The 26,785-nt window shown below is 43.1% G+C and overlaps 1 long non-coding RNA gene across 1 annotated transcript in view; it reads left to right on the top strand.

Annotated features, from left to right (window-relative positions):
- LOC128780623 (uncharacterized) overlaps positions 1–26,378 on the top strand; it is a 51,824-nt gene extending 25,446 nt beyond the window's left edge. The window contains exon 3 of the long non-coding RNA XR_008426567.1: positions 26,240–26,378. This is a non-coding gene — a long non-coding RNA (uncharacterized lncRNA). The remainder of the gene's footprint in view (positions 1–26,239) is intronic.
- Positions 26,379–26,785: the final 407 nt, after the last annotated feature.

Here is a 26,785-nt window from a genome sequence, read left to right as displayed (position 1 = left end):
AGAGGGCCAATTTCTTCTGGTCACAGTGATTGATTCAACAATGGGCATGTGACCTCAGCTGAACCAATCACTGTTCAACTTCTTTCATTCTAATAATAGATTTGATGGCCCACTACCCTGCCAGAGGGTGAATAAAGCCCACACAAGGAGAGACCACAGAACAGGAAGCAGAGAGACATAATAGCATTTGAGACCCCTTGTGGCAGATGTCCTGGAGGCCAACCCATTCATTTCACTGATTATGCAGGGCCGAATATCCCATATCCCTGCTCCACCCTGCTTTTAAATTTTTTCCTAACCTAGTTTAAATTGAGCTTCCTTGATGAGGTGTTTCCTGAGAATTAACTTATTTTCAAGGAAAGATTTCTGGCCGATACAGATTAGTTAAGTCATGACCCCCACATCCATGGGAATGTCAGATATTAGAAGAGAATGGGATAATTTTATTCACTTACTCATGTCATCACTCAGTAAATATCTATCAAGTGCCTACTCATTCAAGCAGCTATAATAGCAAAATAGAAATGAACACAGATCATGAGCATCCTCTCACAGAGAGCTCTTCCCCATCTGAGCTGGCGCCAGCCATTTTCTCTGCTGTGTCTGTGCTGTGGGAGACAGTGAGTTTCTTTTCAATGACATAGCCAGGAAGAAGATGCTACAGAGATTTTCAAAGATTGATGGAAAGCCGGATTAATGAGTTTTAGAGTTTCTTTCAATACTGACATTCTAGGGTGGAGGTTTCCATGTTCTTTTACACATTCTGTTAGAGAATCTTCCCAACCTAATTCTGATTCTATCCAGTTCCAGCATTCAGCATGGCAGCAAGCAGTAAGTGGGTGGTCAGTAAATGGTGGGTAAGTGCTAGGTAGGAACCTTCTTTCCCCCTTGCTTTATGTTTCCTAGTGGAGGGATCACCATTAAAGTAACATTTCTTCCCTCTTCCCCATAGGAGGAGTACCTTACTCTCTCTCTCTCTCTCTGGATGCTGAGGAAATGTTCTCATTGGCTCTAAGCAGATGTCTCCTTGCAGGAAAAGCTTACACGTGGGGAATTAAGTTCAGCACTAGGAGGTGTCAGCAAGCAGTTTGGCCAGGTCTAAGCCATGCTTATTGTTTTATCAGGAGTAAAGCTGACATTTTTATCTCCATCTGGCTAACTCCTTGGAGTTTTTCCTCAATTAATTAGGAACTTGGGCAGGGAACAGGCGTGTCATTGTTTAGCTCCCTAAATCCCAACAGTGCAGTGGTCTTACTTGCAGACAAGGCCTCCTGATCTGGTTTGCCCACCTCTCCCGCCCCATCCCACGCTGCTCACTACCCTCCTTTTTATTCTCCAAGAACATCAAGGTGCTTGTCATTTCTTCTATACCTCTTGTTTTTTCACGTTTTTATGCCTTCACGGATGTTATTTCTTCTGCCTGCCTATGCACTGACCCTCACCCCACTGCCTCATCAGCTGACTCTTACGTGTCCTTAGTGGCTCATCCCAGGAAACACCTCATCCAGGGAGTCTTCTGTGACTGGCAGTTTCCCACCACTTCAGGCTCAGTTCAGTGCTCCCATGTCTCTCTCCACCAGATTGTGAAGTTATTGAGTGGGGACTCAGTGCCCTTTATCTCGGAATCCCTCAGATTCAGAGCCTTTCACAGAGGACCTGTGTAATAAATGCAGAATCAGAGTTATAGCCAAGGAGAGAGGGCCAAGCATTTAGTCCACAGGGCAAGGCAAGGCAAGGCAAAGAAAAAAAAAAAAAAAGACAAAGGGAGCCGAGGTTAAAAACAGACAGGTGGAAGAAGAGGCCAAAAAGGAATACCATGTAAGGAATGGGTCAGGGAAGTAATACAGATCTCAGGCCTCGAGGGCAAATGAGCCTGGTGATCACCTGTCCTGTGGTGCCAGGTGCATGGTCAAGGTAGAGAATGGGAATCCCTCAGATCACGGGCAAGCCCTTGATGACATTAAGTGCAGGGGAAGTCAGAGGAGTGAGCAGAAGGAGATGTGGAGCCTGGCCCCAGCTCTGCCATGAAGTATGTGTGTGAGCTTGGACACATCACTTCCTTTTTTCAGGAAAGAGTTTTCTCATCTATAAACCTGAATAGCACGTCCTGGATCACTTCGAAGTTCCCTTTCAGGTTGAATGAACTGTGATTCTTCAAATGCTATTCTATAGTATAATTGGAGAGAATTCTTCTGTTGCATAAATATAATACTTAGTCTCCATTTTATTCTTTATATTCAATCAACCAAAAGTACTTCCTCTGTTTTGATCTCATTTTTTTTCTGAAATCTAGGGGATTAGACTAAATTGTTTTTGAGATCCCTTCCAGATATATATTTTCTGTGCTGTTATTTTCTCCATTCATTGAACACTTCCTCTTTGTTCCTCTCTGTGCTTGGCCCTGGGTGCTCTCAGTTCTGAATGAATTTATAATCTAGTTGAAATAACAAGACTAACACCTTAAAAGTGATCAATAGAAAAACCCAAGCCATTGTATAATTTAATGGTAAATTGTATGTTATAAACTATAAGGAATCAACAGCAATGAGGAGAATCAAGAGGGACTGAAGATGTCAGGGATGCTTTCCTGGAGGAAGTGGACCCGCATGGGTGAATAGGAAATAGACAGGTAAAAGGAAGACAGAGGTGGATGGATGGATAGGTGAATGGATGAACAGATGGATAAACAAATGGATGTATGGACAGAGAGATGAATGGAGTAGGATATCCTCAGTAGAAGGCATAGCCCAAGCCAAAGTAAAAACCTGAAGATAATCGTGAATCTGTGCAGGGTTCACTATGGAAACCTGCTTAGCTAGATAGAGTAAAGAGGGGAGAAAGAGGTGGAGGCTAATATTCGTTGTGCTTGGTATTTGTAGCTGATATGTTTTGATGTCTGCACTCCCACGAGCCCCCTCTCTAGGAATCATCACCATACGGAGCTGAAGGTGTGAGTCTAACTAGGGCCAGGTTTATACTGTGTGATCAGTCTCATACCCTGGTCACAGATAATTGGATCAGGGGTGGACACTAAACAGTTTAAATTCAGTAGATTCAGTTCTTCTCCCAGAAACACAGCACCAGACATGGGAAAACTGAACAGGACTTTCTGTGGGAAGGCTGGGGTATGGAAAGGTCTAGAGAAGGGGAAATAGGGAGAGGTGGAAAGGGAGCTGAGGAACCAAACTGCACAGAGCAAAGAGGGGGAGAATAGCACAGAGGAAAAGATGGATACACCGTAGGACTGATTCCGGGGCTCCTGGGAGATGGAGCAGGTACCTGGATTCTGACAATCCAGGTCCTGGTTCCTGACCATCCAGTTCTTGGTTCCTACCCTGGGGCCTCTGTATTTTAGTTCCTGTTCCTCGATTTCAGCTGAACTAGTTTAAGTGGCTTCCTGTTCCTTAGAATAAAAAGAGCCTTGACCAGGACAGTCTGTTCACAGATTTTTCTTCAGGTTAATCCTCATAACAATTGAATGAGATACGTATTATTTCCACACCATTAATGTGTATTCCAAGACTAAGAGAGACAGTGTGACCTGCTTCAGCACTCAGCTAAGTAATTAAACTGGGATTCAAACCCAGGCCAGTCTGGCTCCAAAGACCTTCTGTTCCCTAAGGGAGCTTGTCAGTTAGCATCAGAATCAATAGCCCATCCCAGGAACACCTTCTCTGGGTAGGGGGATGTTGTGTTAAACCATGGGCCAGGCCAATAACTTGGTAATTCTGAGATTCTCCTGTGAAGGTTCAGGCATAGAAAGCTTATTTAAAATACAGTAATTCACAATTTATGAACGGTCAGACACTGTTATTTGTGACTCTTACTGAGTCACATTCAAAGCAATCTTGTCCTTAGAGAGACTATCCAAAGTCTAGTGATTAAAGACAAGCTGGTCGGAATTAGCAAGATCTTTCCAAACCAAAGAGATGAAAACTTTCCTTAATTTGGGGGTCACTAAGTAATTCACTGATCCTAAGCAAAATTCACTGAGTGGTTGCCATGCCTAATTCTTATATTTTAATGACCTGTTCCAAATACACTTTCTTCATGCAATCTACATTCTAGTCAGACTCAATTCTTACAGCCCTCTCACATCACTTAAGCCTCTATGCCATAATGTAGGTGAAAATTCATTTCCCACACCCTGTCCATCTGGAAAACTTCCATTCTTCCTTCAGGATTCAGCTTAGCAGTCACCTCAGTAAGGCTATTCTTGGCCACTAACTCTGTCCTGTGAAGGTTAGTAGCTCTTTCCTACAGCCGAGGAGACCCTGACATTATCTGTCATCATTCTGTATTGTATCTGTGTCTTTGCAGTTGAGGTGAGATGTTCTCCTCCCTCCCACGCCAGGGCCCTTGCTTTCTTTTCTAATTCCCACCTTTGTCCCCTATGCCCCACCTCATGGGAAACTCATGGCTAATCTGATGAGCTCGATATATTGAGTAGGCCACATGTCATTAGTGAGTGAGGTTGCCATGGTCAAGACCATTCTATTCCTCCTGTATCTCTAAAGGAGGAATAGAAAGCTCCTAGCCTTCCCCTGCCACCAGCAAGGAGTCTGGGAGGTGATTCAGGCATTCTTTCCCCTCCACTTCACCTCTGCTGGACCAGTGGTAAAGTAAGAGAATGTGCTGCCCTGTGTATGGTGGAGACCAGCCAGCCTTGCCCCTCAGGCCTAGAGATCCTCCCCTCTCTCTGGGCCTGTATCTTTACCTGTGCTCACATAGGTAAGCCAGGTAGTGTGCACTTTGTGATCTGTGTTATCTTATTAGGGGGGAAAGATAGGAAGCCTTAATTGGCTTTCCCAGCTGAAGTCCAGGGGTCCAGCTCTGTTAGAAGTCCTAATTTGTGTGAGTGGTAGCGGGTGACTGGGCACCTGATCACCCATTCATAAAGCAGAACTTGGTTTTTAATTTAGGTCTTCTTCTTTGTTATATAAACCCTATATTCTCATAGACAGAATTCTGGGGCTAGGAGACCCACAGGCCTGGGTGTGGTACTAAATCCCATCCCTATGGTGGGGGATGGTGTCGACCCTTCTTAGTGAAATATTCTAACCCAGTGATTCTCACTCCTGGCTGCACGTTGGAACCCCCTTCCCCACAAGAGATCCATAAGATCCTAATGGGTGGCTAAATTTGAGAACCTTTGCAAAGCAGAGCTTCACCATCCCTGCTCCCCCTACCCCCCCACCCCATTCCAACTGAGGTCATGAGTTTTGCTATGAGGCAATACAAAGAATCATCAGGAATCAGTAGATTTAAATGGAGCCCTGAGTGACCTTGAATTACTTCACCTCCCCGTGCCACACACCTATTACCTGTGAAATAAGAGGTTTCACTGACAGCTCTGCTTTTGACATTTGGGGAGTCATAGACACCTCTGAAATTATCATGAAAGGTGTGGACATCTCCCCAGAGAAATAAACATTTGTGCACACTCACATATTTGCATACAGCTCTGGGGTGCTTGGACCCCCTCTGAGGTGTTGGCCTGAAGGATCATTAAGGTCCTTCCTGGTTTTCAGGTCCATAATCCCAAACTCTTCGATCTAATAGGACATTAGATGTCTATAAAAAATGTTCTTTTTTTATAAAAACTTTTTGCCTTCTTTGGATAAATTATGCATTATTAATTATTCCATCTATTCATTAGCATAGTTTTACATATCGATACTATTCTTTCAGTGACTGTCCTAAGGGTAACTACAGAGATAGAGTTACCAAGTCCAGTATAAATTTGCAATTTTACATCTTCATGGACAATTCAAGGAACTTGAATGCTTTAATTCCATTTACCACTCGCCCAGCCTTGGTGCTATTATGGTCATATACTTTAATTCTATAATTTGTTTAAGTACCCAAGACATAATATTAATGTTTTGAGCATTCACTATTCATTTAGATACAGTCACATACTTTGCTTTCCATTAAGCTTCATTCTTTCCCGTTTTCCCATGTTCCCAGGTGGTGTCATTTACCTTTGGCTTAAGGAACTCCCTGTAGTACTTCTTTAGTGGGGGTCTGCTGGTGATGCAGTCTCTCAGTTTTTGTTTGTCCATAAATGCCTTAATTTGACCTTTACTTTACAGGTATTGTCAGTGGGTGCAGAAGTCTAGGTGGCAACTGTTCCCCTTTTATCACTCTGAACATCTCATTCACTTGTCTTCCTCCACTGTGGAGCTTCCCTTGTTTGTGTGACAAGTCACCTATCAGATTACCATTGCTTCTTAAAAGTAACATGCCTTTTTCCTCTGGCTGCTTTTAAGATGATTTGTCCATCTTTGATTTCGAGCAGTTATGCCCTGATAGGCCTACATGCGGTTTCCTTCCTACGTCCTCCTCGGAGGTCGTAAACCTTGAACCTGTGGTGCAACGTCTTTGATCAGTTGCGGAGAATTCTCCACCACTACCCCTCGTACATGGTCCCCCACCCACTCTAACCCTTTAGCTCCTCTGTGACTCCAACTGCTCGTTTGTTCTATTTGTCACCCAGTCCTATGTGTTTCGTAAGTTCTTTCCATATTTTACATTCTTTTTTCTTTCCATGCTTCAGTCCTTCAGTCCTTTCTTTCCATGCTTCAGAAGGTTTCTTCTGACAAATTCTCCAGTTCACTAATCTTTTCTCAGCTCTTTCCAAGCTGTTGATGACGCCATAGGTTGAGTTTTTATTTTGGCTACTATATTTTTAAGTTCCAGAATTTTCATTTGGTCATTTTTAATAGTTTCTTATTCTATGCAGGAGGTCACCACCCTGTTATCTAATTTCTTGATTACATTAATGACAGTTCTTTTAAAGTCTGTATTAACTCTAGTATTTTTATTTCCTGCTGGTTTCTTTATATTGTCTGAGTTTCTCTCCCTCAGGGTTTTTGGACAGTTTGTCTTGCCTCCAGGCAAGTTTGGTAATTTTGGATTGAATATCAGGTATTATATATAAGGCTCTGGATGGTGTTATCTTCCTCCACAGAGGATTATCTTTTGCTTCAGGTAAGTAGCTTGTAAAGGCAGATTGTGAAGGCTGATTGAACAGATTCAAAACCAGGCTTTAACCTTTATGAAGGTTGATGTATTTATAGTTTATCCATATTCCTGTATTATGACCCCAGGGAGTTCCAGCCGAAAGAGCAGAGTAACCACCATGCCTCCTCTCCTTTGGAAGGCTCTAAGCTCCAATTTTGATCTCCTCCAGCCCCATAAAACTGCCAGGAGTGATGCTCAGCTCTTCACCTGCCGGTCTTTTCTGTTCGGCTTCTCAGTCTTAGATAATGCTTGTCAACCAGCAGATGCCTTGGGAGAAAAGCAGCACAGAATGTCACACTCACTGCCCTTCGCTTCCCCTCTCTCTGAGATCTTAGTTCTTACGTCCTCTCAGCCTTGGCAGCTTTCCAATATCTTTGGAGTGATTTGAAAAAATTTTATCCAGCTTTTCTAGTTGTTCTTGGTGGGAGAGTTGGTCTGAAATCTGATGGCAACAATGGAAATCTTCAATAGCTAATATTTACTAAGAATTTAATGTGTATGTGCTAGGTACTGCTCAATACACTTTACACATGTCCACTCATTTAAATCTCATTAGAATTCTAAAATATAAGTACTCTTACTTTCCAAACTTGACAGAGAGGAAAAGTGATGTAGAGATTAATAGCTAGTCCAAGGTCATACAGAGTATGTGGTAGACCCAGAATTTGAACACAGGCAACTTGAGTTAGAATCCTACACTTTGCCTAGAACTACAAACCTCTTAATTCTCAGCTCTTCGTTTTGCATTTGGGATTCATGGTGTGTACCTAATGCCTCATATTAAAGCCATGTATTACTTGAGCTAAGCTGAGTGGGTTTCTGTAATTTGCAATCAAATGATTTCTGACAAAGTTCTTTGGACAAGCCACCTCTCCCACCAAAATGCTTTGTTAGAATAAGATGCACTAATATTCTTTCCCCAAATTGTTATTGTTTTTCTTCCCAGAACTTCTCATTTGTTAACATCCTCATGATCTCATGTACTTCCTTTGATTTTGAAAACAATCTCCCTGGACAATTCTCTCACACTCATGGTTCCAGCAAGCCCACCTATGAGAAGTAAAGGACATATTCAAGCTAAAAGTAGGCAGCCTCAGTGAAGGAACAAAGTCCTCCAGCAAGGTCAGAATTCCACCAGGCTGGTGTTCCAAGGCCTAAAGCACAGCTTGAACAGGAGAGGTAATTGAGCCAGCTGCTGAGAGGCAGCAGCCATCTCCCCTGAACTCATTAATCTGCCTCCCTTGGCTATGAAAGAGACCCAGGGCTTCCATTTTAGCAGCATGAAGAAGCACACCATTTTCACGCATCATTCCATAAAAATCCCCTCGTGGAGTCCTCATCTAAAAAAAAATAATAAAAATGCTCAAGAGGACAGTCTCTGTAGCTTCACATAGCTCTTTATTTAGCAAATCTTAACCTCATAAAATTCATCCAGCTGTTTATTTTTTCCACTCTTGGCCAATCATGGTATCCAGTGGTGGGTTTTGTTTTTGTTTTGGTTTTTTTTTTGGTCTATTCTAGCCTACACTGAGGCCTAGAATTTGGGAGACCCCAGAGAAGGGTGTTTGCCTCGAGGGGAATTAGAGATAAAAAGAAAACTCTCTTTTGGGAAAATAACCCTTCAACCAGGGTGAAAACTATTCACCCTGGTTTTCTTTGTCAAGAAAATGGGGAAGAGGGTGACAGATATTCATCTTGTCCGATGGACCTGCTGTTCCCCGACATTCAGAGAGGAACTTACCTTGAGTTTCCACCAAGAACTTAGCAAGGGCATCCCCAAAATGTAGGCTGCTTGTCTAGAGGATTCCAACACTCTTTCCCAGCTTCCGTACTAGCATGATGATGATGATGATAGTTCATTTGATTGGCTGTTTTGTATCAGATGATTTATATACATTATCTCTAACCCACCTGTAAGGCAGGTGTTTTTATCCTAATTCTACAGATGAGAACATGAGGTTAGAGAGGTTGGGTGATTTGCCCACAGTTACTCTGTAAATTGCAAAGCTGTGATTCTAAATTAATGCTCTTTTCAAAACACCACCCAATCTTCCAACTTCTCCTCATCGTCATTTCCCAATGGTAATTAACATTTTTAAATGATATTGAATTTACATTAAAATCTGTTCTCCCAAAATGAAACAAAAATAAATATGGTCAAACAATTAAAGACTATTTAACAAGATATTAAGTGAGAAACTTTCTAGTGCCTGGAATCGACAATTGAGACTAAACAAAGGCTCCACATACCCAAACTTCTAAAGACAGCCACAAAACATTGGGACGGATAATCCACCCAGGGCTTCATAGGAGCAGCAGAAGTGTTGGTTCGATATCAGGAAGAGAGGAGCTGCTCCAAGTAGTTAGTCACAGGCCTAGGGGTTCCTCCTGCATTTGGGGTCAAAGACATTTTCTTCTATACTGGATGAGAGGGGTGTTTCTGCATTTCCTAGCACAGCAGTTCTCAAGATTTTTAGTCTCAAAACCCCTTTACACTCTTGAAATTTATGGTTGACCCTAAAGAGCTTTTGTTTATATGACTTCTATCTATGAATATTCACTGTGTTAGAAATTGAAACTAGAAAATCTTAAATTATATACTTATAAATTCATTTGGAAATAAAATAATAACCCCATTACATGTTAACATAAATAACAATTTAATAAAGATCAACTCCATTTTTCAAAAATAAAAAATTAACAAGAAGAATAGCACTGTGTTACATTTTTGAAAATCTCTTTACTCTCTAGTTTAATGGAAGACAACTAGATTTTCATGTCTGCTTCTGCATTCAATCTATTACATTATGTTACTTTGATTGGAACATAGGAAGAAAGTATGGCCTTACACACATATGCAGTTGGAAAAGAGAAATATTTTAATAGATTTTTATATAACTACAGATATTCTTCTTTAATATTATACCAAAACTCAACAAGTAGTCATTTATTTCTTCAGTGTGGAATCTGAAACCACGTTGATCTTTTTTGTACTTTGTTATATTTAAAATCCAGCGGGTGAAATGGGTGAAGGTGGTCAAAAGACACAAACTTCCAGTTTTACAAGTAAGTTCTGGGGATGTAATGTATAACCTGGTGACTGCCGTGAACAATACTGTATTGTATATTTGGAAGTTTCTAAAAGAATAGATTTTAAAGTCCTCATAAGAAAACCTTTGTAAGTATGTGTGGTGATGGATGTTAACTAAACTTATTGTGCTAATCATTTCTCAATATATACATATAGCAAATCATTAGGTTGCATATCTAAAATGAATACAATGTTATATACCAATTATATCTCAAAACATTTAGTCATGGTGCCTATAGTTACTAATACCATATCGTATATATGAAAGTTGCTAAAAGAGTAGACTTTTAAAGTTCTCGTAAGAAGCACTGGCTGATGTGGCTCAGCTGGTTGGGTGTCGTTCTTCAAAGCAGAAGATCGCCAGTTGAATTCCCGGTCAGGGCACATGCCTGGGTTGCAGGTTCAGTCTCTAGGTTGGGGCGCAACGAGAGGCAACTAATTGATCTTTCTTTCTCACATTGATGGTTCTTTCTTCCTCCCTTCCCCTCTCTATAAATAAATAAATAAAATTTGAAAAAAAAAGTTCTCATAAGAAAAACATTGTAACTATATGTGATGATAAATGTTAGCTAAACTAATTATGGTGATCATTTCATTGTATATGTGTATCAAATCATTATGTTATACATCTGAAAGTAATATAATACGTCTATTGTAATACATTTTTAAAAAATTTATTGAATTCATGGGTTAATCTTGTACTCCGAGTGGTTCTTTTACCCCTTTTTAGTAACATCATTCATTGATCAGTCATTTGGGAATATTAGTTCACTGAATGACACAGCTCTTTCAAATGAACGCATTTCATTACACTAGTTAAAATGTGGGGACTGATGTCATCCCCATGCTGCCAAAAGAAAAGTCTTTATGGGACACTTTCAAGCTCATGGTTTCAGATGCAAGATTTGCAAAATTCCCATTTCTACTTAAAAACTCAAATTTTGTCACTGGCAACATACTGTCAGCGATTTTTCTGAAAGTGGTGGGCTCTCTTTGCACAATTCAAGAAAGCAGCTGCCAAGTACCGCAGTCGGGAAAGAAACCGTTTAGGCCAGTCATTCTTTCAGATAAAAGTGATGTTCCGTGGAAGTAGCTAGGTCACTTTACAACAGAGGTGCAGAAGGGTTTCTTTCCTTCAAACGAACACCACACTTCAGCATGTAGCAGAGGCGCTCCACGGGTACTACCCATTCTGTCACACGGCGTGTTATCAGAAAGACATATGGATATGCTCAAGGGTTGCCGTTTCCTAAGTGTAGTCATTCTTACCACTTTGTCCAGATATTCTTAGGGGAAACTGGAATTTTTTCCTCTGGTGAGTGCGTGGTGGTGGAGAATCCAGCGACTACGAGTGCATTCAGTTGCCACTGCCTTCATTCATGCTAAGGTGACAGCATTTTAGCCACCAATTATTTTTGTACCATTAGTGTAAATGTCGACACAGTGAAAAGGGCAAATAACATTTTATTATAAAAATAATTTTGACTTTAGAGATGCTCTCAAAGGGTCTTGGAGACCCCCAGGAGTCCATAGACCACACTGTGAGATCTGCTGTCCTAGCAAATTCAGGGCAGGTGAGGCTCAGAGAAAATGAGGAGTGGGTGCTTGCAAGAAGTGGAGACTGGCTCCCTCTCTGGATACTTGTGGAACTACAGTCAGTAGGCAGACCCTGGGCTGTCATCAGGCGTGAGGACATTCTTGGGAGAACATGGTATGTATCCCTTGGAATTTGGGAGGGCCACAGTGTAAGACTGCAATTTTGCTCTGAATTAGGATACCTAGGTGAAGGGGTGAGTAAGGCTGAGGAGCAATGGGAAAGGGGAACTTTTTGATAATCTGTCCACTCAGATGGTGTTCTCTTTTAGGGTCTGCACAAGATGCAGTGTATTAGAGGCAGCTCTGATTTGGGGGCATGTGTGCAGCCGGGGGCTTCTTGCCTGGCATATATGCTTTCAAAAGGCTTGCTGGGGTAGCCCGTGGTGGTGGAGAGAAGGGACCATGCACAACGTGTGCAGGAAGAAAATGGGGCATCCTCCACCCCAACCCAGTTCCCCATGGCCATCTGAGAGTGTTAAAGAGGAGGTCAGATATTCCTAGGGCCCCAAATCAGGCAGCAGGGGTTTGAGAAAGGGGCAGGGGACGAGGGTTGTCCAAGGCTGCCAAGAGAAGACGCATCCTGCAGGTGAGGGGCTGTTAGCAGGAGTTTGGAGGGTCAGGGGCAGCAGGGGTCAGGATGAATCTCAGTGTTGTGTAGAAAACCATGAATATCCTCTACACAGACAGCACTTCATCAGGCAGAGAAGACCAAGGGCATCTCCCCACTGCCGCCAACAGGTAACTCATGTCCTCTCCCTGATTCTCAATATCTTGCAAGGAGTAGGCCCAGAAAAGAGAGGGAAAGGAGGTGAGCCAGATGTGGCTCATGGCCCTCTCCCCTTCCCCCATTCCTACCCTACAATACCCAAGTGCAAGGAAGAGCAGCAGCTCACAGTCCCTTTGTATGGGATAGGGCAGCAGGGAGTTTGGAGTGCACTTCAGAGCAAGGGCTTCAAACTGTACTAAATTGAGTTTCAGTTGTCTGATGTGTCAAGAAAATGATTGGATCAGAACATTCTCTTGATAAGGGACCTACTACCCAGTGGGGAAGAAGGATTTAATACAGAATAGCTGGGAGTAGTGAATAGAAGAAATAAAATTGTTCCATGATTATTCCCCCAAAGAACTGAAACTCTTTAACCAGTCACATTTAAACAAATAAAATCACTAAAAGAAACAATGACCATTCCCCTAATGAACCCTTGCAAATAAAACAAGTGTTTCTCTGCTTGCCTTTGGCTGGAAAAACTCCATGGAGTAATGAGGAACACTGAGTAGAATGAAGATACACGGCTTCTGTCCATCCAGAACCATTCTCTCCATTGTGCCTGTACAGACTCCATCCCTTCTGGTGCCACTGGACTGTCAATCCCATTGCCTTGTTTGCCCTCTGGCCACAGGGGTGGACATGTGATTCAGGCTTAGCCAACCATGACACCTCTTCTCCCTACAGTGATTAGTGTAATGGGGGGTGGGGCAGCGGTCGGGGTAGGAGTGAAACACAAGACCCAAGCAGGCCAGTCAGAGCCCCTCCAAATAATTTGATCCATGGCTGCTAGGAGAGGGAGTTGCTCCATTTATTCCTAGAAGTGTGGAGCTCTAAGAATGAACTAAGCCTGTTATTGATAGAGGCCATCCTGAGTGGAGGCAGCCTATGGAAGAATGAAGAGCAGAGAAAGAAGAAAACAGAGCTGAAGGGTGGAGCGGGAGAGATGGAATTCTGATGCTATCATACCCACTGCATGCAGCCATACCTGGACTGCAATCCACCCTTGGACTTCCAACTTTTGGGCCTATCTCTCCTTTTGATTAAGGTAGGCCAACTTGAGGTTTTATATCCCTTATAATCAAAAAGAGTCTGAATAGACTGATTCTAGATTTAGCTGTTTCACTTACTAACCTAGGAGCCTGGACAAGTTATTAAGCTGTATCTATCTATTCTTTGATTTATTCACTTATTCAAAACATATTTATTGATCACATACCAAGGGCTAGACACTGAACTTGGCACCAAGGATGAAAGACGAAACTATCTGATCCCTATTGTGAAGGAGCCCACAGTCTCCTGGAGAGACAAAAATGAGAAAATGAACACAAAAACAATGAAAAAATTGTTGTAAAATTCAAAGGATGTAGAGAGAAAGCACATAAGCCTGTCTGGAAATAACGCACCATGCTCTGAGTTCAGACTGGCAGCCAGAGAGACACGGGCTTTGCAGATAGAGAAGAGCACCCCAACGGCACAGAGGCAGGAGGGGGCAGCACGGCAGGGCTCTGGCATGAGGAGTGGGCCCCTTAAATCAGGAGAGGTGGACGGGGCCACATCATGGACTATGTCATGCAAATGAGTTTGACCTTTATTCTAAAGGCCATGGTGAGCCACAGAAAGATTTTCATAGAGGAGAGATAGGGTAGGACCTAAAGATTAAAGAACCCAACCAACCAACACAAAAAAACAATTCTAGATCATTGAAGGAGGGCAAGATGGAGGATGAGACGACTTGGTGATGGGAGTCCGGTTGGGAGAGGTGGCTGTTGAAATTGTCTGGGTGTGAGCCGGTGAGTGACTGGGCTAAGATAGGAGATACAGTAACTGAACAGCAGAACACGGTGGTCCTTAGGATACGTGTAAGCAGGGTGAGGGTGACATTTTACCTCATGGGTTCCTGATGGTAATAGTTCTTGCATTTTCGAGGTTCTTAAACTTTTGGTAGTCATGAATCCCTTTGAGAATTTTATGGAATCTATCTCTTCCCAGAAATATTAACATATATAGTAATAGCTGATAATTTGCTAAATACTGTCACTGTTCTAGTCACTGTTCTGGAATCTTTATCTAAGCATCACAGCAAACCTATGATCCGATACTAACTCAAAAACGTTAAGTAACTTGCCCACTCACACAGCAAGCAGCAAGGTCAGCATTTGAGCCCAGGTCATCTGATTCGACCTCACTGATTCTCTCATCCGCATACAAGGGCATCTACATGGTGCCTACAATTCAGGAGAATCACAGATTCCTGCACCCAAAGCCCATCCACTATCACTTAAACGTCCATGGCTGTAGAGCTAAGAATACCTGCTGTAGATGAAAGCCCTTGGTTAACTCAGTGAAGGCAGATCAGGGATTCTCACCATTGATTTTGGGTTCCCACAAACCCACCTCACCTCACTGTGGCCGGAAGAGTCCAGCTTTATGCCCTAACCCGGTGTTATTGTGGCCTTTCCTAAAGAAGCATTTGAAATGTTTTTCCTAATAGATTGCCCATGAAATGTTAATGACACAAACAAGTGCCCTTCTGCTTATGTACTGAGTGTCTATCTGAGCTTTACACGTGAAAAATAAGAAATATTTTTCATTCCTCCCTCCCACCCACACTCAATTTTCACCTGGTTGGGAGCACACTCTCCCCGCTGGGAATGTACACCCTCATCCTAACTACCCACCAATTAGAGGTGTTTTTTGGTATTTGAGCCCCTGTCTCCATATGCTCATGCCCTCATTTGGGTGAAGGCTGACTCATTTTTCTCCTATCATTTCTAAAAGTTGTGGTACAATATATCTGACACAAAATTGAGCATTTAAACCATTTTAAGTGTAGAGGTCAGTGGCATTAAAACACTCATGTTACCGTGCAACCATCAACACTCTTCGTCCTCCCTTCTTCACCTGCCCAAACTGAAACTCTGCACCCATTGAACATAATGCCCCATTCCTCCTCCCCCAGCCCCTGGCACCCACCATGCTACTTTCTTTCTGTCCCTACACACGTGACTATTCTAGGTACCTCCTATAAATGGAGTCATACAATATTTGTCCTTTTGTGATTGACTTAATTCACTTAGCATGTCTTCAATGTTCATCCAGGTTGTAACATATACCAGGATTTCCTTCCTTCTGAAGGCTGATTAATGTTCCATTGTATGTGCAGTCCACATTGTGTTTATCCATTTGTGCACCAGCAGACGCTTGGGCTGTCTGCACCTTTTGGCTATTGTGAATGATGCTGTTGCACATATCGGAGGTATAAACACACCCATGCTCAGACATGGGTGTGTGAGCCCTTGCTTTCAACTCTTTTGTGTTGATATCCAGGAATGGAATTGCTATTTCTAATTTTTTGAGGAACCAACACACTGTTTTCCACAATGACTGCACCATTTCACCTTCTCAACAACAGTACAATTTCTCCTAGGCTGACTTAATTGACTTGCTTCTAATGAAAAGAGTAAGGCAGAAGTGGTGGGATGTCACCTCCAATGTTAGGTTATAAAAAAGCTTGTCCTGGGCCCTCTGTTGGTTTGCTGGCTCTGAACGAAGCCCACTGCCATGTGTTAAGTGCCCTAGGAGAGGTCTATGTGTGAGGAACAGAAGTTCCTCTAGCTAACAGCCAATAAGCACCTGGGGCCTGCCCAAGGCCATGTGTGTGTGTCTGGAAGCAGGTCATTTCCCCATTGATCCCTGAGGTGATTAAAGCCCTGCCGGACACCTTGATTGCACCTGTGAGAGACCCTGAGCCACAGACATCCAACTAAGCCATTGCTGGGGGATTCCTGACCCACGAGAACTGGAGAGAACAAGGGTTTTTTGTCCTAAGCTGCTAAGTTTGGGGTGGAATTTGTTATGTAGCAATAACTAGTACAGTGGGGCCAGGTAAAGGTTTATTAAAAAGAAAGAAAGAATACAGGTTCGTATGCTCTTGTGAATGATCTCATGGGGGGAAATGCAGAAGAGAGAGAGGAGAGAACTGCTGAAGTGATGCCCTCTGGTGAGGGGGTAAGACGTGTACCGGAAAAGGGACTGATTTTCGACAGAAGCAGAAGTTCATCTACACATGACAGTGAATTCACTGGGGAGATATCATATGAAGTCTGTGGTCATGAATTTAAAATGAAACCAGCAGGTAGTGTGTGTGATTTTTCTCTAATCGCATTTAGCTGCATAGCTTTGGACACGGAGTAGGCGGGGCTGGATTTAGCCAGGGCTTTGTTTTCCCAAGAGAGGATGACAAAGCTTGAAGGGAGGAAGGAGTGTAGGATATTCCCAAGTCATTATGTAGGTACTATATACAACCCTTGTAGTTTATAGTGTATATAATAGTATGTAATATATAGCACATATATATGTTTTATATTATAGTATCTATATATTTAGTATGTGTAATGTATAGGAATATATATACTATATACTACACACACATGTAGTAATATATAACCAGACTGTATACTATGTAGGTATATATGCAGTATATAGTTGTGTGTGTGTGTATGTGTGTATTATAGTACTATAATGGTTGCCCATAGAGAGTGACAAGGTAGAATCAATAAGCTGGAGGTCACACTGGGGACAAAGAATTGTTGGAGTTCAGGTACTTTAGAGAAATACCTTAGTGGTTAGAGAGTAGACTCAGGAAATCAGTATTGGGGATGGAGTTCTGGTCTGTGAGACTCAGTTAGTTGGAGTGTCCTGTAGACCGAAAGGTCATGTGTTCAGTTCCTAGTCAGGGCACATGCCCAGGCTGCGGATTCAATCCCTGGTTGGGGCGCGTGCAGAAGACAACCAATTGATGTTTCTCTCTGACATCGATGTTTCTCTCTCTCTTGAAGCAATGAAAAAATGTCCTCAGGTGAGGATAAAAAAATATTAGGCCGTTCTGACCAGTGTGAAGTGGTATCTCATTGTGGTTTTAATGTGCATCTCTCTGATGGCTAGTGATGTTGAACACCCTCTCATATGTCTATGGGCCCTCTGTATGTCCCCCTTGGAGAAGTGGTCAGAATGGCCATTATTAACAAATCAACAAACAAGTGCTGGTGAGGCTGTGGAGAAAAGGGAACCCTAGTACACTGTTGGTGGGAATGCAGACTGGTGCAGCCACTGTGGAAAACAGTATGGAATGTCCTCAAAGAACTAAAAATGGAACTGCCTTTTGATCCAGCAATTCCACCACTGATTATACCCTAAGAATCCTGAAACACCAATTCAAAAGAATCTATGCATCTCTATGTTCATAGCAGCATTATTTATAATAGCCTAGTACAGGAAACAGCCTAAGTGCCCATCAGTAAATGAGTGGATCAAAAATCTATGGTACATTTACACAATGGAACACTACACAGCAGAAAGAAAGAAGGAACCCCTACCCTTCATGACAGCATGGATGGAACTAGAGAGCATTATGCTAAGTGAAATAAACCAGGAGGTGAAAGACAAATACCATATGATCTCACCTATAAGTGGAACCTAATCAACAAAACAAACAAATGAGCAAAAAAGAACCAGAGATATGGAAATAAAGAACAAACTCACAGTGACCAGAGGGAAAGGGGAAGGGGGATAATGGGGGAAAGAAGGGGGACATGTACAAAGGACCCATGGACAAGGGCAATGGGGTGGGGATTGTCTTTGGGAGCAGGGGTTGGACAGGGCAGGGGAGAGGAAAGGGGGGTGAGTGGGGGCAGAAATGGGAATAACTAACTGAGCTACAAAGAAATGTTAGGGATGGAGTGCAGTTCAGGACGTGGCTATGTGAGGAAGTGACTGAGAGGGTGGAGGAGCAGGTCATTGGAGGAAAGACATGCAAGGAACTGAAGCACCCAGGTGTCAGGTGGTGGGGAGGGGATGGACCACCTATTCATATTATTGAAATTGCAACATTGAGGAGGAGGAAGAATAAATCAAGAAATTATCAATAAAGAGACTGTAAGTGAACATTGGTGTTTTATCAGTTAAGTAATATTTTAAAATCTAGAACCAAAGTGGCAAAAAATATTTTTAATAATGACAAACACTTTCTGCTTGGCAGTATTCTAAGAGCTTTATGTACATTAACTCATTTAATTAATCCTCAAACACCTGTGTGAGGTGGGTGTTTTTATTATTCCCAATTTATGAATGAGGAAACTGGCACAGAGAGGCTAAGGAATTGCCCCAAATCATATTGCTGATAGTGCAGCAGATGGGATTTGAGTCTGGAGTCTCCCCTTTGCATCACCAAACTGCACTGCTTCCCTCTCCTCCCTGCAACAAGTCCCGCCTCTGTAGTGTTCCTAAAGCATGAGGGTCTGTGCTGCACAATTTGCCACATAAATATATTTAGTCTTGAAGTAATCCTTGTCTTTGCTTGTGTGTTAGTCTTGCTTCCACAACCAAGAGCTAAGATACACCTGTATTTCTCACTGTCCTGTGCCTCTGATCCCACATGCACGCACACACACTCAGGCGCACAGGGGCACACACTCATGTGCACCCACACACACTCACATGCATGCACTTGCACATCCCTCTGCTGTGCACTAAGCTGGATGGACAGCTGAGTGCCATCCTAGTGAAGGTGGAATAAGGCAGTGATGGGGAATGGTTTCTGGAGCCATCTGTTCAGCCCAAATCCTGGCTCTGCAGCCCCAATAATATTGGCTGTGTGACCCCAGGCAAGTTCCTTTGCTTTGCTGAGCCTCGGTTTCCCAACTGTAAAATGGGGACTCTAGTAGCCCATTCCCCACAGGGCAATTGTGAAGATAAACATGAGTCATCTAGCCCCGAGTAAGTGTTCAGTACAAATTATTACGGTTGCTGTTATCACTATCATCATTACCTCCTTCATCTCCTGTCACCCTCCCTACTCCCCCCGTTCAGGACACTGGCTTTCTTCTTATTCTTTGAATATGTGAAGTTCTTTCCTGCCTCTGGGTCTTTACATTTGCTGTGTCCTGTGCCTGAACCATTTTTGTTCTACATTTTCATGAGATAAGCTCCTTTGATTCAGGTCTTCCCTCGAATATCAGCTCCTGTAGGAGACCTTAGCTGATTATGTTATCTAAAGCTCCTACTTGTGCGCGCACACACACACACACACACACACACACACACACACTTCACTCTTTACCCTTTTATTATCCACATAGCACTCATCACTCTCTGAAATATATGTGATATATATATGAATTGTTTACTGTCTGCCTCCCTCCCTAGAATATAAGCTCCAGGCAATCAACAACTCTGTATTCCTTGTTCACGGTGATAATCCAGCTCCAGGCATTAGAAAACACTCAATAACTCTTTGCTAGTGAATGTTGAATGAGTGGCTGTGACTGCTTTTAATAACACCACCACAGTCTGAGTGTTTGTGCAAAGCACTGTGCTAAGTATGTGATGTGAATTGCTCATTTAATCTTCACAGAAAGCCTAAGGAACAGGTATGATGATGCCTAAATTTATATAAGACACATGTGAGGGGCAGAGCAGCTAAGTGACGTGCTCAAGGTCACACAGTAAGTAAACAGAGGAGCCAAACTCCAGATCCGAGACTCCATAGGCAAAGTCTGTGGTCTTGACCACCACGTGTTTCAGGTAAAAGACTTGTCTTTCCTTGCCAGAACTGTCCCTCTCCATTTCAACACGGTTGCTGTATCTGGCACTTAGATAGTTTGCTGGTCCACCAGGGGACATCCTGGAAAAGACCCAACTCAGCTCCTTGGAAAGGAGCCCCAGCAGAGCTGGGAGCGCCAGGTCCTGCGAGGCCATGGCTGGCTCACATTCTGCCTGCTGGCATCTTCACTTGTCAGTGATGATTCTGAAGAGAAGCCGCCAGGTGCAGCAGTAGCTAAGCCAAGTGTCTCAACAGGCTCCTCATCGTTCACAGCCTGCCTTTGCTGGCCCCCTACCTTCCTGCTGTACCAGAATATTTGGTATTTCCAGAAGAAGCCAACCTGCTTCTCTGCCCTTAGTCTCAAAATATTCTGCCCTTCTTGCCTCCTTGTCCTCAAGAAAACTCCTGTTCATCCTTTAAGACCCAACTCAAGAGTCACCTCCTCCATGAAGTTTTCTGTGATTTTCCCTAGGCAGGTGGGACTGCTCCTCCTCTGCCTCCCCTCTCTATGCTGTAGAGCAGGGGGATTAAGCAGGTGGGCTTCGAGCCAGGTGGTTTAGATTCACATATTTGCTCTTCTGCTGGTAAGATGTGTGACCTCGGCAAGTTAGTTAAGCTCCCCTAAACTGCAGTTTTCCTATCTGTGAAATGGGGACAATAATAGTACCTATGTCATAGTGTTGGTGTGAAACGTAAATGAGATAACCCACATAAAGTACCCAGCACATGCCTGGTATATTCTGAACCCTCCATAAATATTAGCAATGACCATTACTCTTTCTTAAAGAACCTGCCCATGAGTACTGAAACCCGTGTGTCTGTCTGTTTCCCTCACTAGACTGTAATCTTGTAGCCCCAGCTGCCTTGTAGCCCCAGCCTTGACTGTCCCTGGAACATGCTATGTGCTCCATAAAGGTTTGGGGAAGCAATGTGATCACAACTAATGTCTCTCCTCCCCGGCCCCCGCTTTCTCTCATTGCTGCCAGAACCAGAGCATTGTCCTGTTGGGGTGAAACGGTAATGAGGGAGATGAGGGAGCAACCAAACCCTGTGGCCTCTGTGCCCACCCTCAGCCTGCGGCCTGTTTCATCTCCACTGCAGGTACAATGGGGAAAGCCTTTTGGAAGATGATTGCTGTAGAAAACTCAAAACACCCATGGCCTAGAGAAAAATTCTGACCTAGAAGAAAATTCTCTTCACCGGGGTCATGCACCGAATTGTTTCCTGAGGATTTCCTGAGGATGTGTGCAATCAGATCCTTTACTGCCCTGTGCTGGGGATGGAACGGCAATCACCTGTGGGCTGAGGCTGGGGGTCAGGTTTCTACTTGACTTCCTGTGCATTTGGAGGTCATGGATTAACTGGTGATGGATGAGTCTGTGACTCAAAGTGCCACATTCCAGTGGAGCTCCCTGGGCTTAGAAGGGAGATCCTTATTCCACACGCCTCTCCTCGTCCCCCTCCCTATAAGGGGCCAGCGCCCTGACTGCAAAGGGGTACTCCCTTCCTACTCTTTCTTGTTCTCTCTCCCCATTTTTCCTACCTTTTCTTATATTTACTTTTACCGGAAAACGGGTCCCACTTTGAGCCAAAATACTTTCAAGAGAACTTCCCCTACATTAGTATAGTACATTAGCACCTTTCTTTTCTTTTAAAAAAGAATCCTCTCACTACAAAGATAGTAAATGTTCCTTACAGAAAATGTGGTGACATTTTTAAAAGAATATTTAAATCCCCCATAATCTCAGAGCCCTGAGAAAATCACAACTAGCACTTTTGCACATTTCCTTCCAGACTGTTGTATATGCTTGCATATACATTTATACATAATTAATGTCAAACTACATATTAAACAGAGGTGCATGCCATACACTGTGCATATATTTAGATCTTGTGGCTTTCCATAACATGTTCCCATCATTTCTATTTTCCCTGGTCATCAGCATCAAAAAGATCAGATGTTAGTGTCCTGGGATTCTGCATACAGGAAAACTAAGACCCAAAGAAGGAAATTCACTTTCTCAAGGTTGTGAAGATTATCGGCACAACTGGGATTGGAGCCTGGGTCTCTTGGGTCAGGGCCAAGTCTTCATTCCACTGAACTGAAAAAGAAACCTGCCCCAGGGGCACCGAGGAGAAGAGACTGAAGTATTGGTGACAAATTTGTAAAAATATAGAAACAGAGTTCTTAGGCTGTTTACATTTTTACCTAAAGTCCAAAGACAGAAAGTGCTGAAGTGCTTTCATAAAGCAAATCTGAAAATGTACTGTGTACACTGAGGGAGACGAGAGACCCCCTGCCAAGGTCAAGGTGCCCTGACCTTGGCATTCTCATTGCTTTTAGTCAGGGTTTTAAGTTGTAAATCGAAACATACTTTCTTTAATTCAGAAAATTAATTTATTCAATGATATTAGGTATATTACAGAATCTCCAAAAGGCTGAAGAATCAGGCTTGGTAGTCACATCGCCAGGGACAACCAAACCTAGAGATGATCATAAAGATTTGACAACCATGTGACACAGGGTCCAACAAATCAGAATAGTGGATGATGGTACGTAACTTCCACGGCTGTTCTAGAACATGATTGCAGAATATCAACCCTGCCCAAATCATACCTGGGAAGCACTCCAGTGGGAGCACTATATTAGTCAGATTTCTTCTGTGATAATGCCACATAATAAATTATTCTCCCATCTCAACAATAAGCATTTTATTTTATCTTCATGGGTCAGTTGTAGTTTGGCTCATCTTGATGGGACGCAGCTGAGCTTAGTTGGAATTTGGGTCCAGAGTTGGGTCAGGTTCAGGCCTGGGTCAGGTATCTTCATTCTAGGACTCAGACAGGTGACAATGGCTACAGATGCCCTTCTCATGGGAAGGGTGGAGGCCCCAGTAAGATGACGGAAATTAAGCATGCTTCTTAAATCTCCAGCCTAGATAGAACTAAGGCACTATGGCTCAAAACAAGTCATACAGCCAAGTTCAAGGTATCTGGGTCAATGTGGACTTTGTCTACTGTCGTAGAGGACAGTGTAAGTCCCATTTCCAGAGGTATAGATTCTATTCTAGGGACAGAGTAAAGAGGGGGGACAGTTATCCAGCCTACCAGGGTCCCCCTGCTGCCACCCCGGGGCACAGCCCTTTCAATTTACATCACCCACACTGGGCACCGATGCTACTGCTGGAAACCCTGTCCCTACTGCCTCTCAGTGTCCATCAGCATCCTAAATAGAATGGACTCTACCCAGAAACCGCTTTTCTGCTTCAGGAGTTTCCAGTTCATTACACAGAGCAAATTCATCTCATTGACTGTATCCTGGCTACCAAGGAGGCTGGAAGAGCAAGTTTCTGGCTTCTACCCGAGGGTGGGGATAGAGACGATTCGTTAAGTGGAGAATTTCTCAGACACAGGAAGGATGTTAAAGGTATTGATTGGCCGGCCAGGGAGAATGGCAAATGTCCACTACACACATTTTCAGAGCAGACACCAGGGAGCTCAGGAAATCCAGCACAGCCCTTGACTAGGCCGTTCATCCGCAACTTCCTCCGCGTTCTCACTGCCCTGACTCTCCAGCTCCCTGCGTTCATCTTCTCCTTCTCCTATGCTAACATCTGCTCTGCCTTCTTAGCTCTGGGGATTATCCAAACAATGGAATATTGTTCAGCACTAAAATAAAGTGAGCTACCAAGCCATGAAAAGACATGGAGGAACCTTAAATGCATAGTAACAATCTCCTAGGAAGCTGATCAGAGTAGGCTGCATAGTGTGTCCTAGGTTCCAACTACATGACATTCTGGAAAAGGCAAAACTGTAAAAACAATAAAGGTCAGTGGTTCTGGAGGGAAAGCTGATGCACAGGTGGAACCCAGATGATTTTTAGGGCAGTGAAATACTCTTTGTGAGAGGATGATGATGGACACGTGGCATTATGCATTAGTCTGAACTCATAGAATATACTACACCAAGAGTGAGCCCTAATGTAAACTACTGACTCTGGGTGATTATGATGTGTCAGTGTAGCCTTTGGTAAAAGTGCACCATTCCTGTGAGTGATGCTGACATTGGGCAAGGCTATATATGTATACAAGAAAGGGGTATATGGGACATCTCTGCTTTTTCCTCTTTATTTTATTGCAAACCTAAAACTGCTATTTAAAAAACAAAAGTTTTTTTTTAAGGAAGAATTTTTTATTCAAGTATCTTACAATTTAGTGAGAAAGAAACAAACAGAAACAACCAACATATCCATGGAAGAATAAAATACATCTGAAAAAGAGTGTAGGTAACATGTTGGGAGCAAGAAGAGGTTTAACTGAAACCCAACTAGAGGAGAGTTACCATATAAAACTACAGACCATTCAGTTAAATTTTATTTTTGGATAACCAACAAATTAAATCTTAGTGTATGCCCTATGAAATACTTGAGAAATACTTATAAGTTACTCACTGTGTATCTGAAATTAAATTTAACTGGGTATCCTATATTGTTTGTCTGCTAAATCTGGCAGCTCTAAACTTGGGAAGATCAAGGGAGACTTCAGAAGGAACTGACATTTGAACTATGCCTTTAGGGATAATGATTAGAATTTCAATAGCTGGATTATTTAAGACTCTTCCGGGCTGAGAAGACCGCAACAACAAAGGATGAAAGATGGAACATGTCTGGCGTATCTTAATAACTAAGTGTCACAGTTTGGCAATTCATCTAACGTGACTACCATGTTGGCGGATCTAGTTAATATTGATCCTAGGGAATGTAGAGCCTCGTTACAAAATTCAAAAACTAGGACCCGGGATCCTCAGCGATGGGTCCATCTAACGAATGTCCTACATTCTGAAAGACCATTAAATCAGAAAGTGGAGACTTTAAAGAAAGGGGGTGTCACGTTAGAGCAGTGACTTTCTATTCTGAGAAGAGCAGGAAATGCAGCCTACAGCGTCTCTCGTTGTAAGACGGTCACAGTTTGTACGCCTTGCAGGTTCTGCTCAGCTCACAAGGATCCCAGTTTTCTTCGTACCTACAGGGACTGGCCCCAGGAGCTATCTAGATTCTGTGAGGTCTCTATTATGCCACACAAAGTTGATGAGGCCAACTGTGAGCATATCGGTCACACTGAGCTGATTAGAATCCATGTCCAAGGTATCTGGAATTGGGACTACAAGATTCTAGTTCAGTCTCAATCAGTCTCTTGAAAGCAGGAGTTACAGTTATTGGTAATCACAGTGGCTTCAAAAACTCTGTTCGCTGGGTGTAATGGGACTGGAAGCTGGAAGCCTGGAGAGTCTTCTTTTCTGAATTTGATGATCTAAGTTGCAAAGTGCTCTGCCTCGTACTAAAAGCTGATACAGCATCCTGCTGTGAAAAGTGCAAATAGGCCGATAACTCTTTTGTTCTTCACAAATTAATCCTTAGCTCTTGTCTGGGTTGACCTGGGCCCTTGGTCAAGGTGCTGGCTGCAGCCTGCTCTCTGGCTACATGCTGGACCCCTTCTCCACATTTGTTCCCTGAAACAGCAGTCGTGATGTGTCCTGATCCCTAGGAGTCCTCAGCTGTGTGGCTGCTCTGGGCTGTGAGGGCTACTGTTTGCATTATTGATAGGGAGGCAGAGAATATGAAAGGGCAACACAGTGAGCCTGCCTCTAATACCTCAGTCAAGCACGGGCTTGCACACCATGCCTGGCCCCATGATTCTAGTTTGGCAAGTTTGGAATTTAATGAGACTATCTTGGGCTCGACCTAGTTTTGCTTTGGTCCTTTGCAATTCCCACAGAAAAAAAAAAAATCTGCAGACTTACAGGTGAGCTCTCTGTATAAAATTAAAATTAATTGGCTACAGTGCCTTGCACTCGTGAATAGCAGTCAGGGGGAAAACAGTGCAGGATTAAAACCAAGGAATGGTTTCTGTAAACTTACTGCCTAGATGTGACCTTGAGCTCTATCAGCTTCAGAGTGATTGTGGACAGAGAATGCTTTGAATTCAGGAAAAGGTAAAGACCGGAAAGAAAGGATTCACTCATTTCCTGGGACAGGGAGCAGGAGTGTTTGATGTAGGGGAGGTGGGGTCTTTCTCCTGACACTCTCTAGCATCCCACTGAAACTAGATCCCATTTCAAAAGTCCTCATTAAAGAATCTCACTCCCATATTGTTTACAGTAGACACACCAAACCAGGGAGGATGTAACCGACCTTCAGATCATCGGAGGTACTGGACAGAAGTGATATTCATGGCTGGCACCTGGAAAGGCAGAATTCGCAAAACCAGCAACCCCGTTACGTAACTGGCTCAACCAGACCTGTCAAGGTAACACCGGACACCAGTCCTAAGTGACCAGCTCACCCCAAATTTCGTACTCCCCTAATCGGCAAAACCTGAAAATGGACTCGTGATTAAAAAGGTAAAATATCTTTGCCCTGGCTGGGTGGCTCAGTCGGTTGGAGTGTCATCCCATATACCACAAGTCTGTGGGTTTGACTCCTGGTCAGGCTACACACCTAAGTTGTGGGTTCAATCCCTGGTAGGGGCATGTACAGGAGGCAACCCATCAATGTCTCTCTCTCTCTCTCTCTTTCGCTTTCTCTGTATCTAAATTCAGTAAAAGAATATTCTCAGGTGAGGATTTAAAAAAAGAAAAAGTATCTTTTAGATAGTAACAATGATATCCGTTTTAAGGAAAAAGCCTGTTCTCTGAACCAAAGTAA

The sequence above is a fragment of the Desmodus rotundus genome, chromosome 3 (genome assembly GCF_022682495.2).
Source record: "Desmodus rotundus isolate HL8 chromosome 3, HLdesRot8A.1, whole genome shotgun sequence".
In the NCBI taxonomy this organism is placed as follows: domain Eukaryota; kingdom Metazoa; phylum Chordata; class Mammalia; order Chiroptera; family Phyllostomidae; genus Desmodus; species Desmodus rotundus.
This window is presented reverse-complemented; position numbering and strand designations above follow the sequence as displayed.